Consider the following 17,048-nt stretch of genomic DNA (forward strand, 5'->3'; position numbering starts at 1 on the left):
CAAATAGGGCTTAAGTCTAAGGTAAGGGGCAACAGGTTCAGAGCAGATTTGAGGAAGAACTCTTTTATCCAGAAGGTGTTTGCATTATGGAATGCACTGCCTGAAAGAGTAGTGGAGGCAGGAACCATCTCAACAAGTATGTAGATATGCACATGATTACAAGGCTGACTAAAATTAATTTACTGTAATAACATGATTTGGGATATCCAAATTTTAAAGGTTCTGTATGAAACTGCAGACCTTTCCTTGTGCATAAGAATGGGGTTGATAACATGGCCTAGAAATTCAAGTGTGCCCAAACTATCATCGTAGAAACGTGCTAATGATCTTTTAGGTTGTGGCCACTACAACTTTTGGTATCCAAGGATTCAAGTGTTTCTAAAAGAATATGGTATACCTACTTCGTTGAAAATGTGCGGCCTGAAAACCAAGGTTTTGGAGGGGAATAGTAAGTACAGACAGGGGTGTTGGGATGGGCAGGTATGTAATGGCTGGGAATGGTGGATCTACAGAAAAATCAAGGCCATCAGCATAGATATGTTCACAGGCCACTACCTTGGAATGGGGGAAATAAGAGTTCAGGGATGAGAGGGATGGGGGTGAGGGATGTCTAGGATATTGGGACCATATTTAGAATGAGAGCAGTTGATGGGAAAGGATCAAACCTCAATATGAGATTTACAGCATCCAAACCACGAGAAAATCTGTGATGTTGGAACCTAAAATAACATACACAAATTGCTGGAAGAGCTCAGCAGGCCAGGCAGCGTCTATGGAAAAGAGTAAACAAGGCAACGTTCTGAGACGAGACAATTCATCAGGACACATGAAGGGTCTCGGACTGAAACGACATCTGTTTGCTCTGTTCCACAGATGCTACCTGGCCTGCTGAGTTCCTCCAGCACTTTATGTGTTGCCTTGTGCTATTGAAACCTAAATGTCCCCTGTGCAAAATGGTCACAATTAGAATAACATGGTCTATCTCCCACAACCCCTGATACCCATTGTCATATGCTCCAAAAGAAGCAATTCATGTCAAACAGATAACTATATTACAAATTGTTCATTATTATTAGAAACACAGAATTATTTTAAAAGCACTAAAATTCCTGGAAAATGTTTAAAACTTTCAAACACAGCTAAATTATTATTAAGCAGATTTTGTATCCTTGCAGCTGTTTTTCTCCACTCAGGTGAATGGAGTCTCTGAATATTTCTGGGCCTTGTCTGGTATGTGTTCACTTGTCAGATTTCTTAGTCTAAGTGCTGGAAATTTGCAGAAGTCCTTGAGTTGCCATTGGGTTTGGTAATGAGAACATACAGGATGACAGCAATGATCAGCTATGTGGGCATTTGGGACAGCCTTTGTTGCACATGAAGACCTCAGATGGGTAAAAAGATGGAATTGCCAGCCTCATAATAGAAAATTACAGAAACCTTTAACATAAGCTTTTGCTCATCCCTCCAAATATCTCCTCATGCTGTTTGATTACATCCCCACAAGGCAGCTGGGAACATTTCACTCCATTAGAAAAACTCTGTAAGGACAGGTAAATGTTCTTCATTATAAAACACAAGTCTCCTAAAATGGGCCATGGTCGGTGTTGGGAGAGTGGAAAGGGCCTTGCGTATGTCTTTTCTACAAGGCTGATTGCAGTTGTGGCCAGTGACTAAAGACATTCACTGTCCTTAGGAGCCCCATCTGCTTAATGGTCCTTTCCAGGTGTTGGGAAATCTGTCAGCAATTATCTTTACCTTGCCCAACGGTCTCACATAAAACCTTGGTTCCATGCTTTGTGATATGCAAGTATCATGTTTAGTACTTTCCTAGTACTTGCAAGACTTTCACGCATAATTCAAAGTTTCAAAGTATGTTTAATGTTGAAGTATGTATACACCGTACAACCCTGAGATTTGTCCACCTGCAGACAGCCTCAAAACAAAGAAACATCATGGAACCCGTTAAATGAAAACATCAAACACCCAACACACGAACAAAACAAAAATCCACCAACAGTGAGTAATTAACACAGAGAATAATAAACATCAAACTGTAGAGTCCCCAGAAATGGTCCAGGAGTAACAGTTCAGGTTAGCACTGTGTCGATGACTGCAGGCCACAGCAGCAGGGCCAGTTCCGCTCTGAAAGCACCTCGATCAAATCACACAAAGACCAAATAAGAGTAGAAGCCTATGGAACATGAAGCAAAGAATCCTGCAAAAGCGAGCTTGCGGAGTGCATTTAGTGCTGAGGGCTTTTAAGTTACAAACTGCTGACTCCCCCGATAAAGAACCCTACATGTACGAGCTGAATGGCCGAGGCAACTGAACCCATGACTCCTGAACCTTCCTGTGGCAGCACCAAATGGGAGACCATGCAAACACATCCAGATGCAATGAACACTCGCACAGCTTCCACTCTCATCCTCATTGATTTCAATGTTGCTTGACATTTTAATCAGAGAGGAGTAATAGAGTCCACCACGTGTCCACTTTCCGCCATTAGGAAATGATGGCCACACAATCCACTCTCAACCTCATTGAATTCTCCAGGAGATAGCAAAAGAGCCCAATCACTCACTTGATCCAAAATTAATTCAGCTAAATGAAAATTACAGACTGCAATTGATCACAGTTCAGGAGAAGAACCAATTTTTTTTTTAAAGTAGTAGTTTCGTGAGCTATCTATTATTAATTTCAGAATTTGGATAACATGACAGAATTTAAGTTATAATCAGCAAATTTTGTCCTGTAAATATGTTAAATAAAATGAAGAGGCAAGAGACTGCAGGTGCTGGAAATCTGGAGCAACACAGTTGCTGGAGGAACTCAATGGGTCAGGCAGTATCTAAGGAGGGAAATGGACAGTTGATGTTTTGGGTCAAGGACCAGCGACTGGACAAGCCAGAATTTTGTATGCTGTCAAATAGTGATTGCTGGATAACGAATTCTCCAACCACCATCTCCCATACATTCATTTACTTTGTTTTGAACTGGTGGATTTTCACAAAATTTTGGTTGCTGTCAAAATATAACTTAGAACAGTACAGTTTAGGAACAGACCCCTTGGCCAATGATGTAGTGTCGAACTAATTAAGATAATCCTTTCTGCCTACACATGGTCCATATCCATGAACTGTAAGTCAACTGTAATTCTAAATTAGTGGGCTGATTGTGTTGTTATTTATTTTTTCTGCATTGGTGGTATCTGATTTAACTATACAATAAGTCAAAATTTGATCCTTTAGGCTAATCTGAATAACTTCAGTTTGAAGCACATTAGTGTTTAAGATGCATTGCCAATATAGGAGCTCAATTATATACATCAGGGTTTACGTATTGATTTTCTATTTTTTGACAGATGTCTGGCTAAAACTGAATGAATCAGATATTTATTAATTGAGATATAAACTGGCTGTTAACTTGATAGACTTAACAGATTTGATTGTACAAAATACACTCAGTGGCCATTTTATTAGGTATGACCTGTACATAATAAAGTGGCCACTGTACCTTTTGTTCCTGATCGTCTGCTGCTGTACCCCATCCACTTCAAGGTTCGATGAACTGTGCATTCAGAGATGCTCTTCTGTGCACCACCACTGTAATATATGGCTACTTGAGTTACTCTCATCTTCCTGTCCGCTTGAACCAGTCTGGCCATTCTCCTCAGACATCTTTCATTAACAAAGCAAATCAAAAACAGCCAAACACTAATCCCTCCTATCTACACCCTCTATCTTCCCTACATCCATGTGTCAATCTAAATGTCTCTTAAAAGTCTCTAATCTATTTGCCTCTACCACCATAACAGACAGCGCATTCCAGGCGTCCACGACTCTCTGACTGAAAAGCTTACTCCTCCATTCCACCTTGAACCAACCCCCTTTCACCTTCAATACATGCCCTCGGGTATGAGACATCTCAAAGCTGGGAAACAGATACTCTCTGTCCACTCTGTCTGTGTCTCTTATAATCTCGTAAACCTCTACCAGATCTCCTCTCAGCCTCTGACCCTCCACAGAAAACAATCCAACTTTATCCAGCCTGTTGTGATAGCATATGCCCTCAAACCAGGCAGCATCCTGGTAACCTCTTCTGCACCCTCTCCAAAACCTCAACGTCCTTCCTATAGAGCTTTATAAAGTTGCAACATAACCTCCTGACTTTTGAACTTAATGACTCAACTAATAAAAGTAACCATTCTTAAAACTTCCCACAAGCTTTCTTCACCACTTTATCGACCTGTGTAGCTATTTTCAAGGAGCTATGAACTTCTTGGATCACAATATATCTCTGCCTAGCAATACTTCTATGGATGTTGCCCTTAACAGTGTGCTACCAAGGAACACATCACTTGTTTTACCAAGTCTCACATTTATCTGGGTTATCTGTAATTTCTCAGCCCATATTGGTAACTGATTTCTATTGTGCTGTATTCTTTGTCAGAATTCTACAATATCCACGACTCCACCAATCTTATATCACCTACCAACTTGCTAACCCACCCACCAACCCATTTACATTTTCATCCAGGTCATTTATATACATCACAAACAGCAGAGGTCCCAGTATGGATCCGTGCAGGACACCACTAATTACAGACCTCCAGCTCAAATAAATCCCTTCGAATACTACCATTTATCTTCTATGCACAGGCCATTTCTGAATCCAAATAGCCAATTTGCTGAGGATCTCAAGCATCTTAATCTTCTGGATTAGCCTCCAATGAGGGACTTAGTCAAATGCTTTAGTAGAGTCCATGTACATAACATCCACTGCCCTACCCTCATCAATCTCTCTCATCACCTTGTCAAAAGTCTCAATCAAGTTGGTATGGCACAATATGCAATACACAAAGCCATGCTGAGTCTCCCTAATTAGGCCATGGATTTCCAAATTCTCATATATCCGATCCATAAGAATTTTCTCCAGTAATTTCCCCACAAATGACATGAGACTCACCAGTCTATAGTTCCCAGAATTTTTCCTTGTTCCCTTCTTAAATAGAGGCACTATCAGCCACTCACCAGTCCTCTGGAACCTCACCTGTGGCTAGAGAGGACACAGAGATACTGGTCAACGGCCCAGCAATCTCATTTCATGCCTCTTTCAATAACCTGGGTTAAGCTCCATTGGGCTCTTGGGACTTACCTGACTTTATACTCATTGTGAGGCCAAACAATTCCTTCCCCTTGACCTCTAAATGCCCTAACATATTTATATACTCAGTACAGATCTCCTGGTCTACCATATCCATTTCCTTGGTAAAGACTGAAGCAAAACAGTCATTAAGTACCTCACTTACATTCTCTGCATCCATGCAAATGTTCTCCCCTTTATCCTTGAGTGGTCCCACCTTCTCCCTAGTTACCCTCTTGCTCATTCCATAGTCAGAGTTACTTAGATTATATTTTTTCCCCATTCTTATGTTTGGTCTGAACAAATTTTGAAGTTCAAAGTAAAGTTGTTATCTAAGTACATATATGTCACCATATTTAACCCTGAGATTCATTTCCTTGTGGGCATATTCAATAAATCCAATTAACTGGTGAAAATCTGCACCAAAATGGTGGACAGTGTGCAAAAGACAACAAACTGTGCAAATCCAAAAAGAAGAAAAACACAATAATAATAATAATAATAATAATAAACAATAAATATCAAGAACAAGAGATGAGGAGCTCTTGAAAATGAGTCATAGATTGTGGAAACATTTCAATGATGGGGCAAGTGAAGTTGAATGAAGATATTGAGCCTGATGGTTGAGGGGTAATAACACTTCTTGAGCCTTCTCTGCCAACAACTGAATCTCATGCTTTTCTTTATTGAGTGGCTGCAATGTGATTGGCTGATTAGATATTTGCATTAACGAGCCAGTATACAGTGGCCACTGTGTGTATATGGCACAATGTAGTTACACTGAAGTTTATTCTCGGTGAGATATTGGATGGAACAGGACAGAACGCAAAGTGCTACCAAACATGGATGGGTTTCCAAGCAAGTTTAATTAATGAAGGAATATCATATTTTTAAATGGGAGGAATGCTGAAATGTATAAAGAATTACATATGTAATTATGTAAACACACATTTAATAAGTTTAAAAGGAAAATAAATGAAATCTGACTGCAGGAAATATATTTGGATTATTATCAGATGGGAACTTTTATCCTGCATTAAAACTCCATTTGTTTTTAATTAAATTTATGCTTCATTTCATTCCAGTTTTCTAATACAAAAATAATGGCATAATTTTCTGATTTCATATCTTCATCAACAATATTAAGTTATTTCCTTATGAATTTACATAAGATAAACATGTGAATTCTGTATCTGCAACAGAGTGCTGACATTTCTGATATCTTACCATTGATGTGACCTTGGAAAAGCCGGCATCGAGTAAATAAAGAATATAATTTCAATTTATTCTTTCAGCCAAAAACTGTCATCATTCACAATTTGCAATGTGAAATACAAATATATAATTAATGTTTAGGGGAAACATGAGGCCAAGTTTAAGATAAAAAATTAATTCTCCTTGTGGTGGTAAGTTTTTGATCTGATATACTGAGCTCCCTGTTCAGGGCAGTGGGAATAAACCGACAGAAAGACATACTGAAGTTAACTGGAAGCAAATACTACTGAGCAGGCTAACTGATGAGCAACATAAGATGTTTGCTCTCCTGCTGGTCCTTTGATGGATTTTAATAATCCTACAACATTAAAATAAAACACGGACACTAATGTTGCTCTATAATTATATCAACATCCTATTGGGGCATCACAGGCTGCTTAAGATACTGTCTGTAACTGGACTGATGAGCCACTAAACATCGTAAGGTGAAAGGATGCCTTCAGACTGTGGATACCACCATCGCTAACAACCCGGGTTGCCTTCAGAACATGCATACCGCCATCGGCATCTCTGGTTCCAACGACTATGGGCGGCTCCATATTCTGGATATTACCATTGCCATCTTTGGTCCCGACAATCCTGGATGCCTGCTCTGGATCTTTTCAACTCTAATTGCCAAAGAGTCATCATCCGCACCAACTTCAGCAGTCCTCTATCCTCCTTGAACATAACCCCTTGTAAAAGTATTGCCCTCCATTCTCTCTGCACCTGTCTCAACCTTACCAAGAAGCCTGCAAGAAAAGGGGGTGCTGTTCTAGTGCAGTGGGAGCCTACCTTGCTGAAGCTCAAACACCTCCTTTTACTTACACCTTGTAAAGAACCTCACTATGGACCATCAGGGCCACTTTTCCCTGCAGAATCACTAACCTCATCAACCCTGGAGAACTCCCATCCACTGTCACCAAACTATTAATTCCTTTACCTCGCACTGCTCATTTCTATCTCCAACCAAAGATCTACAAACCTGACTGTCCAGTATATCTATTGTTTCTGCCTGCTCCTGCCCCACTGAACTTGTGTCTGCATACCTCAACTCCACTCTATCCCTTTGGATCAGTTGCTTCCCACCTACATCCGTGACACTTCGCCAGCCCTTGATCTCCTCAAAAGCTTCCAATTCCCTGGCCTTGACCACCTCATTTTCACCATGGATGTCCAGTTCCTATACCTTTCTATCTCCCATCAAGAAGGCAATAATGCTCTCTGCTTCTTTCTCAACAGAAGACCCAACCAGTTCCCCTTTACCACCACCTCTTCCGTCTGGCAGAACTGGTCCTCATCCTCAACAATTTCTCCTTCAGCTCCTCTCACTTGCTCCAACTTTTAGGAGTAGCCATGGGCACCAGCATGGGTCCCAGCTATGCTTGCCATATTGTTGGCTACATAGAACAGTCCATGTTCCAAGTCTTTCCTGATAATGTTCCCAATTCTTTCTGTGCTACATTAATGGCTACATCAGTGTGGCTATATGTACACATGCTGAGCTTGTCAGTTTCATCTACTTTGCCTCCAACTTCCATCCTGACCTTAAATTCACTTGGTCCATTTCTGTCACCTCTCTCCCTTTCTTGATCTCTCTGTCTTTATCTCTGGAGACAAACTGTCTACCAACATTTTTTATAAATCTACCAATTCCTATGGCTAGCTTGACTATATCTCTTCCACCCTGTCTCCTGTCAAAATGCTATTCCCTTTTCTCAGTTCCTTTGTTTCCACCACATCTGTTCTCAGGATGAGGCCTTCATTTCCAGGACATCAGCACTGTTCCCTTCTTCCTCACCCATATCCCCTCCATTTCCCAGACATCTACACTTCCCTCATCTTCCCATTGCCTTAACAGGGAGTTCTTGTCCTCACCTAGCACCCTGCTAACTTTCCCATCCAAAAGATAATTCTTTGCAACTTCCACCATCTTAACCAATATTGCACAACCAAACACATCTTTACCTATCTCTCCCACTAACCACCCCATTTTCCACAGGGACTGCACCTACAATCATTCCCTAGTCCATTCATGCCTCCCAACTAATCTCCCTCCCGGCACATATACCTGCAAATGAAGAGAGGCTACACCTGCCATTCACCTCTTTCCTTACCTCCATTCAGGGCTCAAACATTCCTTCCAGGTGAGGCAACCTGTGAATCTGTTGGGGTTATCTATTGTATCCATTGCTCCTGATATGGCCTCCTCTACACTGGTGAGAACTGACATAAACCGGGGACCGCTTTGTACAGCACATTTGCTCCATCCACCAAAAGCAGAATTTCCCATTGGTCATACATTAATTCCTATCCTCATTTCCATTCTGACATGACAGTCCATGGCTTTCAGTTCTGTCACAATGAGGCCACCCTCAAGGTGAAGGGGCATTACCTCATATTCCATCTAGGAAGCCTCCAATCTGATGGCATGAATATTGATTTCTCCTTCGTGTAAATTTCCCCCTCCCCCTTCTTCTATTCCCCATTCTGGCCTCTTGTCCCTTCCTTTCCAGACCCGATGAAGGGTCTCAGCTCAAAATGTCGACTGTTTATTCTGTTACATACTCATGACTGCTTGTCACCTGACTGGGGTTGAAGCTATACTGGACTTGAGGTAATGGTCTTGTGATGGTGGAGTGACATCATTTTCCCGCCAGTAGAGATCATGTGACAGGTTTTTTTTATAGGTTATAAAAGGAGGACCCTTCCCTGTGAGGAGGGGCAGTTCGTGGCTGGATTTGCCATGTTGACTTCATGCCACTGCATGATTTAATGTGATGACGCAGTTTAGTTGAAGGATGAAGTTTTATTTAATGCCTAAAGTTTAAAAGGTCATTGCCAGAAGTTTCTTTACAATACTGCTAGTTGAGAATCAGTGGAAGGTGAAGATCGGAGTTCGGGAGTTAAAGATCGAGGAGAATCGATTTTTGACGGTGAAACGGGTTTGACCTTGTTTGATTCTTATTTGGAAGGAATTCGTTGACTGTTCTCGTGTTAATCTCTGCGGGATAGCAGAAAAGATTGAGGACAGTGTAAAGGAAAGGTCAGTGCCTTTAAGCTGTTTCGTTTCGTAAATTCTTCGTGGGAAAAATTTGACTTCGGGGATCGAAGGAAAACGATGTGAAAGAGAATTTAAATCGTCTTATAAAGTCTCTCCTTTTAAATGGACTGTGAGCATACTACTTTAAAGAACTGTTTTTGCAACATTGCTTTAAGAACTGTTTGAGCTGCATCGCTTTAAGAACTGTTCAAGCTGCCACACAGCAGCTGATTTCCGGTTACGTTAGTGTTTGTTTACTTTTGGGGGGGGGGTTTGTTTTCAGTGTTTAATAAATGTGTTATTTGTTATATAAACCCTTGCCTAACTCATATATTTATTGTTGCCTGAATACGTAACAATTCTTTCCCATTGATGCTACCTGACCTGCTGAGTTCCTCCAACACTTTGTTTTGCTTTGGACTTCCAGAATCTGCAGAATCTCTTGTGTATAAGGAGAATGAGATTGTCAAGGATGAATATATTTTCTCACTAAAGCTGTATAAATTGAAAGGAGCATTGATCTTAAGTGTTGATAAGAAACTATTACACATAAATTCCCATCAAGAGCAGACAGCATAGTGTATTTTTAATCCTAACCATATAAACCATTGAAGAATAATATATGCAGGCTGATTATTTAACTGGAAGGCAGAACATCAACATCTGTGTTATCTTGTGGAATCAATGCATTCTTTGTCTGGCCCTGCAGCCTCTCCAGGGAAGAAAACTAGGATCATCTGACTGGGAAGTGTTCAGACTCGATTAAGCCTTGGTTCACATTTGCATTCAGCCTAGAAGGTCAACGCAGAAGTATTGTTGTACTAATAATGACCTGTGAGGTTTCAGAGGTAGGAAAAGCATACTGGACAATCATACAGAGAGCTATGGAGATTGCTCTTGTCAAAAAATAAATGACTCTCATTGACCGGAATTGGTGCTTTTGATTGGAACTGGCATATCTGCTATCCCGCTGTTTACCTCCACAAGGAATCCCAGCTATCTGAGGTTCTTTAGTATTTAGTAAGCCAAAAATTTGTGAGTTGACATTTGTAACTCAATGTGCATGAGTTCCTCAGGTTAGTAGAATCTGAACATGTTTGTAAATGTTGGAAATCTAGAATAGATATAGAAAATGCTGCAGATACTCAAAAGGTGAGCCAACATCTGTGGGGAGATAAATACTTAAAATATTTCAGATCAATAACCTTTTAGCAGTTGGAATTCATTAACAAAAGATATTTTCCCTCTCTCCACAGGTTGCTGCAATGGGCTCCAGCACCTCCAGCATCTTTTGTTCTTCTCTAGCTTTACCCTGGAGATTAAACCCTTTCATCCTACAACCATTAAATCCATCTTCAAATCTGAGTCACCGTTGAACTGAGACAGAATAGAATATTTAAGAGACGACAAAGGCTATTTGATCAGACCCTTTGAGGTGTGTGTGTGTGGGGGGGAGGGGGGTTGGGGGTTGACAGGTGAGGGCGAGATCTCAATAGTAAGCACCCTGAGGTTTGGCTGCTGGAAGTTTGTTATGCAATGACATCCAGATTTATGTCAGTGAGATCAGTCCTTTGCATCTAGACTCAACAGGTGTGGCCAGCCATCCTGTTTGGGCAATCAGTTCGGTTCAGCGAGATCTAGTTAATTATGGAATCAAGATGATAAGACAGATCAAATATGCTCCCTTATTAAAATGAAAGGTTCATTGGATATTGTGTATAGAACAATAACTGTTAGCAGATAAACACATGTGTATGGCACATGGATAGGCAATGTTTAGAAAATGTAGGGCCAAACATGGGCAAATGGAAATAGGTTAGATGGGAATCTTGGTTAACATGGACCAGTTGGACTGCTGAGCCTGTTTCAATGCTCCATGACTCGAAAACAATACATGTACTGTACCTTTGTCAAACTGAAGTTAACACAAGTTGTAATTTGATTGGTGACATCTAACCAGTTTTAAAGTGGTGCCTTAAACCTCGGCGTATGCCCTGCAATGATGGATTTGACAGAAAAGAAAATATGTACGTTTTTGTAAAACAGCAGAAAGAAGCTATCTTAAGTCAATGTAAAGTGCACATCAAGGTAAGATGATCAAGGGAATAGGGAGCAGGGCATAAAAATAGCTTTTCTAAGTAAGTGCACTAAAGCAGCAATATACATTGACCATTTAAAATGTCACATGGAATCATAATGCTAGTCAAAATATCCGTGTGTTTTCAGTGTACAAAAATATCTAGTTTCACTTATTAGTGCAAGGTTAATGATGATTATAGTCCCAACGTGGTATCCATTCAAGTGCTGGTTCTCTAGACCCCCCACCCCTCACCCCAGGGAACTTCTCACCGATCAATGCCAAAAACATCTGTGGTGCACACAAGACAAGATAATTCAAGAGAGAAAATGTAGGGACAGAAAATGTTCCATACTTTGCTGACATGGATCTTCATGCTTTTGTGAACAAAACTGACAGGGAGAAGAAACTCCATTACCTAACAAATTGATAGCCATGACCCTAGCTCTAGATTCTGGGTGTAGCCTTGCAGAGAACTCTATTCATCTTCTTCTTCTTGGAAGTGTATCAGGAATGATGATGCCAGTGTCACCTCTGATGAGAGTGAAACCCAAACTGGGAAGTGCAGATGCACCCACAGGTCAGGCACTTTACGGTCATTGAAGGTTCAGGTTGTCTCTCCTTGTGGTCCTGGCGTTTTTTGATCAAAGTCCTTCAAGTGTGCTTTGTAGACTGCCAGGTGGCAGGCACCAGGAGTTACAGCCTCCCAACCGGTCACAGGAATATTACATGCCTTCAAGGACACTTTCACGCAGCCTTTATAGCACTGGGGACTCCCAGATTTCTGGTGCCTCAGAATACAACACCATATTTGGAAGGTGGTTGTCTTCCATCTGGCCCACATGTCCAACCCAGTGAAGCTGAGCCTTCATGATCAGTGTCTCTGTGCCAAAGCTCTCGGCCCTTTGTAGCACTTCTGTGGTGGAGGCTCTGTCTTGCCGTGATTTTGTGAAGGCATCGCAGGTGTAACTGGTCAAGCATTTCGATATGCCTGTGATATGAGTCCATGTTTTACAGCCAAACAGCAAAGAACTACTCTATAGACTGCCACCTTGTTCTTCAGCAGGATGCCACATTCCCTCCACACATGTCCATAGCCTGCCAAAGGATGACCCAGATTTTACAAGTCTACTTAAGACCTCTTGATCTAGACTGCAGAAGGAGATGAGGCAGCTTCCCAGGTAGTTGAAGATGTCAACATTGTTGTGCTGTGTGTCTTCAATCTCAATTCATGTAGGGTTGGTAGGGGGTATGGGCTGAGGTAGAACTTCTGAGGTAGGTCTTCTGCAGGCTGATGGTTAGGGATCCTGCAGGTCCCTTCACTGTGCACTGCAAGACCGCAGTCTCGTGCAATTGCTTCCAGCACTTTGTTCTTGGCCTTGAGACATCACAGATCAGAGAAGCATCCATCAGTCCTGTAGTGAATTGTTATTCCCACATCAGTCTGTCAGAGAGCAGAGAATAGTATCACGGCAAACAACAGGTGTGAGGACAGTCCTACTTGACACCGTTAGTTTCTAGGAAGGGGTCAGAGGTGCAGCTGTTTTTGATGATCCTGGCCATCATGCTGTTGTGGAATGACCTGACAATGTTGACCAGCCTCCAGCCTTGTGGGGGGCAGCCTAAAATGGTAAGGATGAGCCAAAGGCCTGTGTGACAGATGGTATCAAATGCCTTTGTCAGGCCCACAAAGAGGATTTAGAGATTCTGGTCCTGTTCCTGGCACTTCTCCTGGATCTGTCCGACAGCAAAGATCATGTCCACTGTCCCTCTGTTAGATGTGAAACCACATTGACTCTCTGAGACAATGTCATCAAGGAGGTTAGAGTTAATCCTGTTCAGTATGATATGGGCCATGATCATCCCAGCTATGCTTAGAAGAGATATTCCTCTGTAGTTGTCACAGGATGCCCTGTACCCCTTGTTCTTGTACAGGCGGATGATGTTTGCACCCCTAAAGTCCTGTGGTATACAGGTTTGCTCCCTGAACAGCTGGATGAGCTCTGTCAGCCTCTGAAGAAGGGTTTTGTCACCCTTCTTGAAGACTTCTGGGGGGATCCCATCCGGGCCGGGGCCTTCCCTGGCTGCAGCTGGTTGTCTGGCTTCCTTGCTTCTACCAGCGTGGGGGGAATCATCAAGAGCCTCCAAGACTGGGCATTGGGGCATGTCTTCAATGGCCTAGTCATCTATCTGGGATGGCCTGTTCAGCAGCTGGCTGAAATGGTCTGCCCAGTGTTGGACAGTGTCACCTTTGTCAGTGCAGAGCGCTCCTTCCTAGGAGCAGACTGGTGCCAGGTTGGAGGAAGGTCCGTACCCTGCCTTCAGACCATCAAAAAATTCCCTGGGCTGCTCCGGTCAGCATAGAGCTGAAGCTCTGCTGCTTTGGCCTCCCACGTCTGATCTTCCATCTTCTGCATCTCAGTCTGGACAAATCTACGGAGGTGCTTCTGTTGGTCCTGTTTGGAGGTTGACTGCTTGTCACTGAGCCAGTTTGCAAAAGCTTCCTGCTTCTGTTTGAGATGGGTGACGATATCAGAGTTCCATAACAATAACAACACACACACACACTTCTTCTTCTTTGGTTGTCCATCGAAATCTGATGATGATGTCCACTTCTTTAACGGTGTGATCTTTGATGACTATACAGTCCTATCCTGGACCCACAAGTTCTACTGCAGGTGGGACATGTATATGTGGTAGTGGTGGTAGTGATGGCAACCATGGCTGCATTTCTCCTGGCTCTCTTCTGCTGTCTTCTGGTTGTTCTTTCCATCTCCAGAATATGAACCTCATCCCTACTCAGCTGTCGCTAAGTATTACAGTCAGCAGCAATATCCTCCAGGTCCTCAGGTCTGATCTTGAACTCCCTTAAAGTATTCTTCATCTGATCCTTTGACCCCTCCAGCTAAGCATCAACCATGAAGTAGCTGGCCATATAACACACTGCATGCTAGCTGACATTGGGGCATCCATATGGGGACACACGCACACATTCCCGCCCTAATGCTATGGAACAAGAACCATGCTTCAGGCCACCTAATTCCTCACACACAACGTGCTGGAGGAACACCATGCTGTACTTCCTGTAACTATGTGAGTCTTTTTTAGATGCTCTTGCTCCCTCCCACATCTCAGAGTTCTGCTTGGTAAATGAACAGGCCTCTATGAATGATTTCTCCTATTGGTAAAATGGAAAAAGAAAGAAGGGCTGTTGATAGGTAGATGAAAGGACTATAGGGAAACTAGTAGGTGAGTGGAACAAATGGGAATACTCCGTTTGGAATTGTGATTGCAATGTGCTATACGATCTTCTGTATTGCAATTTCCGGCAATTCCAGAAGTAAGTCAAATGTATGGCTGAGGTACAAAAATGATCACTTAATATCACCAAGGAAGAAGATTGCTCAGCAGAAGATGTAATTGAGATTCTGTAAGGCCTGGGAATCAATAAATTTAAGGAACTACAAAGACAAAGACAGGCTCCACTTAAAGTGGATAAATTACTTAGACCAAATAGGTTACATGCTAGGTTGCTGAGGACAGCACGGTTTGGGAATTCAGAAGTCCTGTGCAAAGTTTGTTATGCATTTACAGATTAAGTGCAGTGCCAGAGGACAGAAAATTTGCAAATGTTACACCCACCATTTAAAGAATAATGTTGTGATAAATGCAAAGATTGCTGACCAGTCGTTTGAACCTCAGTGATGGTGAACTTTCCAATACAAGAATCAGGGACAGGATTAGTAGATTTATGGCCAAGTGCGAGTTGACCACAGTAAATTGCTACTTTCACAACATTTTCCAATAATAGTGACGGAGGATGAGGGAAATGCAGTCGATATAATAAATATGGAATTCCAAACGGTGTTTGATTAAAGAACACATAATAACATCAAATGCTCAGGGGTTGCAACAGCATGAAAAGCTAGATAAAAGGAAAAAGAGAACAGAAAACAAAGATTATTACACAGATTGAGGGAAATGGGTGGTGGATTTCCCCAGGGTTCTGCACTAGATCACTGTTTTCGTGAATACAAATTAATTACTTGATCTTGGGAGCACAGGTCACGGTTCGTGAATTCACTGATCGCCGAAAGCTTAGAACCATTTTGAAGTTTGGGCAACATGGTAGCGTGATGTTATAATGGATTGGTGAATTCCAGAGTTCAGAGTTCAATTCCGGCACCGTTTGAAAGAGTGTTTATGTCCACCCCGTTGAATGCATGAACTTTACTCCAGGTGCTCCAGTTTTCTGCCACTGTCCAACTGGGTAGGTCATTGCAAATTATCCTGTCATTAGGTTACGGTTAACCAAGTTGGTTGGAGGTTGCTGGGGGTGGTGTGGCTCAAGGGGCCAGAAGGGCTGACTCCATGCTAAGTAAAATAAATAAGTGTAAATCATGGAAATATAAATGGGCTGTTGCAAAAGATGAGTAAGTGGGAGAGGAAATTTAATGCAGAAAAAGGCAGAGTGTTATATGTTGCCAAGAAGAATGAGAAGACACAATATAAAATAAAGGGCAAGATTCCAAAGAACCAAAAAAAAACTCGACAGTTTTTGTCTCGGGGAGATGGAAAGAGTTGTTAAAAAGCAAATAGGATTTTGGGCTTTATAAATAGAAACATGGGATAAAAGATCTGTGAAGTCATGCTGAATCTTTTAAAACTAAAACTGTTTAGACCACAACCAGAATATTGTGCCCAGTTCACAGTGTGGCACTTTAAAGGATTTATGGAGGGTGCATAAGAGATATGAGAGAACAATTTCAGGGGCAAGGGACTTCAGTTTGTGTGGATAAATGGGAAATGGTGGGGTTGCTTTGTTTGGAACATAGTAAATCGTGAGAAGATTACACAGAGGTACTTAAAGTAATGAAGAGGGTAGACAGATGAGCTGGAGTCAGTCTCCATTGGTGAAGAGGATTATGATACACAGCGCATGGAATGAATGTAATTATCAAAAGACCCAACACTGAACTGAAGTAAATTTCTATCCAGCTAGTGGTTTGGGCTAGAGTGAGGGTTGGGCACTCTGGTAGCATAACGGTTAGCGTGACGCTCTTACAGCTTGGGGCGTCAGAGGTTGGAGTTCAATCCTGGTGTCCTCTGTAAGGAGTCTCTGTATCTCCTCCCTGTGGGGTTTCTCCAAGTCCTCCGGTTTCCACCCATACTCCAAAGATGTACCAGGTAGGTTAATTGGACACTGTAAATTGCCCTGTGATTAGGCTAGCATTAAATCGTGGTTGCAGGGCATTGCAGCTCGAAGTTCAGAGAGGGTCTATTCCGCACTGTGTCTCTGAATAAAAAAATGAATAAATCCACATAGATGGGAGGCAGGTCAAAATCACTAAAATTAGTAAGTCGAGGAAACAGTGGTGGAGGAACAGCACAGTGTCATTCAGTCTGACAACAGGGAACACCAGTTCAGATTCTCACACTGTCAGGACATTAGACAATGTGTTAGAGGTTGCTTTACATGAAGACAAACATCAGGTACTAAGGAGTTGCAGCCTGCCAAAAGCAAAAGGAATC

The 17,048-nt window shown here is 42.0% G+C and overlaps 1 protein-coding gene and 1 long non-coding RNA gene across 7 annotated transcripts in view; one reads left to right on the forward strand and one right to left on the reverse strand.

Annotated features, from left to right (window-relative positions):
* Positions 1-17,048, forward strand: part of LOC132394342 (uncharacterized) — a 121,555-nt gene that overhangs the window by 94,265 nt on the left and 10,242 nt on the right. Inside the window, exon 5 of the long non-coding RNA XR_009512278.1 lies at positions 10,696-10,874. This is a non-coding gene — a long non-coding RNA (uncharacterized LOC132394342). The remainder of the gene's footprint in view (positions 1-10,695; positions 10,875-17,048) is intronic.
* LOC132394341 (glypican-5-like) overlaps positions 1-17,048 on the reverse strand; it is an 855,183-nt gene that overhangs the window by 53,794 nt on the left and 784,341 nt on the right. The window lies entirely within an intron of this gene.

The sequence above is a fragment of the Hypanus sabinus genome, chromosome 5 (assembly GCF_030144855.1).
Source record: "Hypanus sabinus isolate sHypSab1 chromosome 5, sHypSab1.hap1, whole genome shotgun sequence".
Lineage (NCBI taxonomy): Eukaryota > Metazoa > Chordata > Chondrichthyes > Myliobatiformes > Dasyatidae > Hypanus > Hypanus sabinus.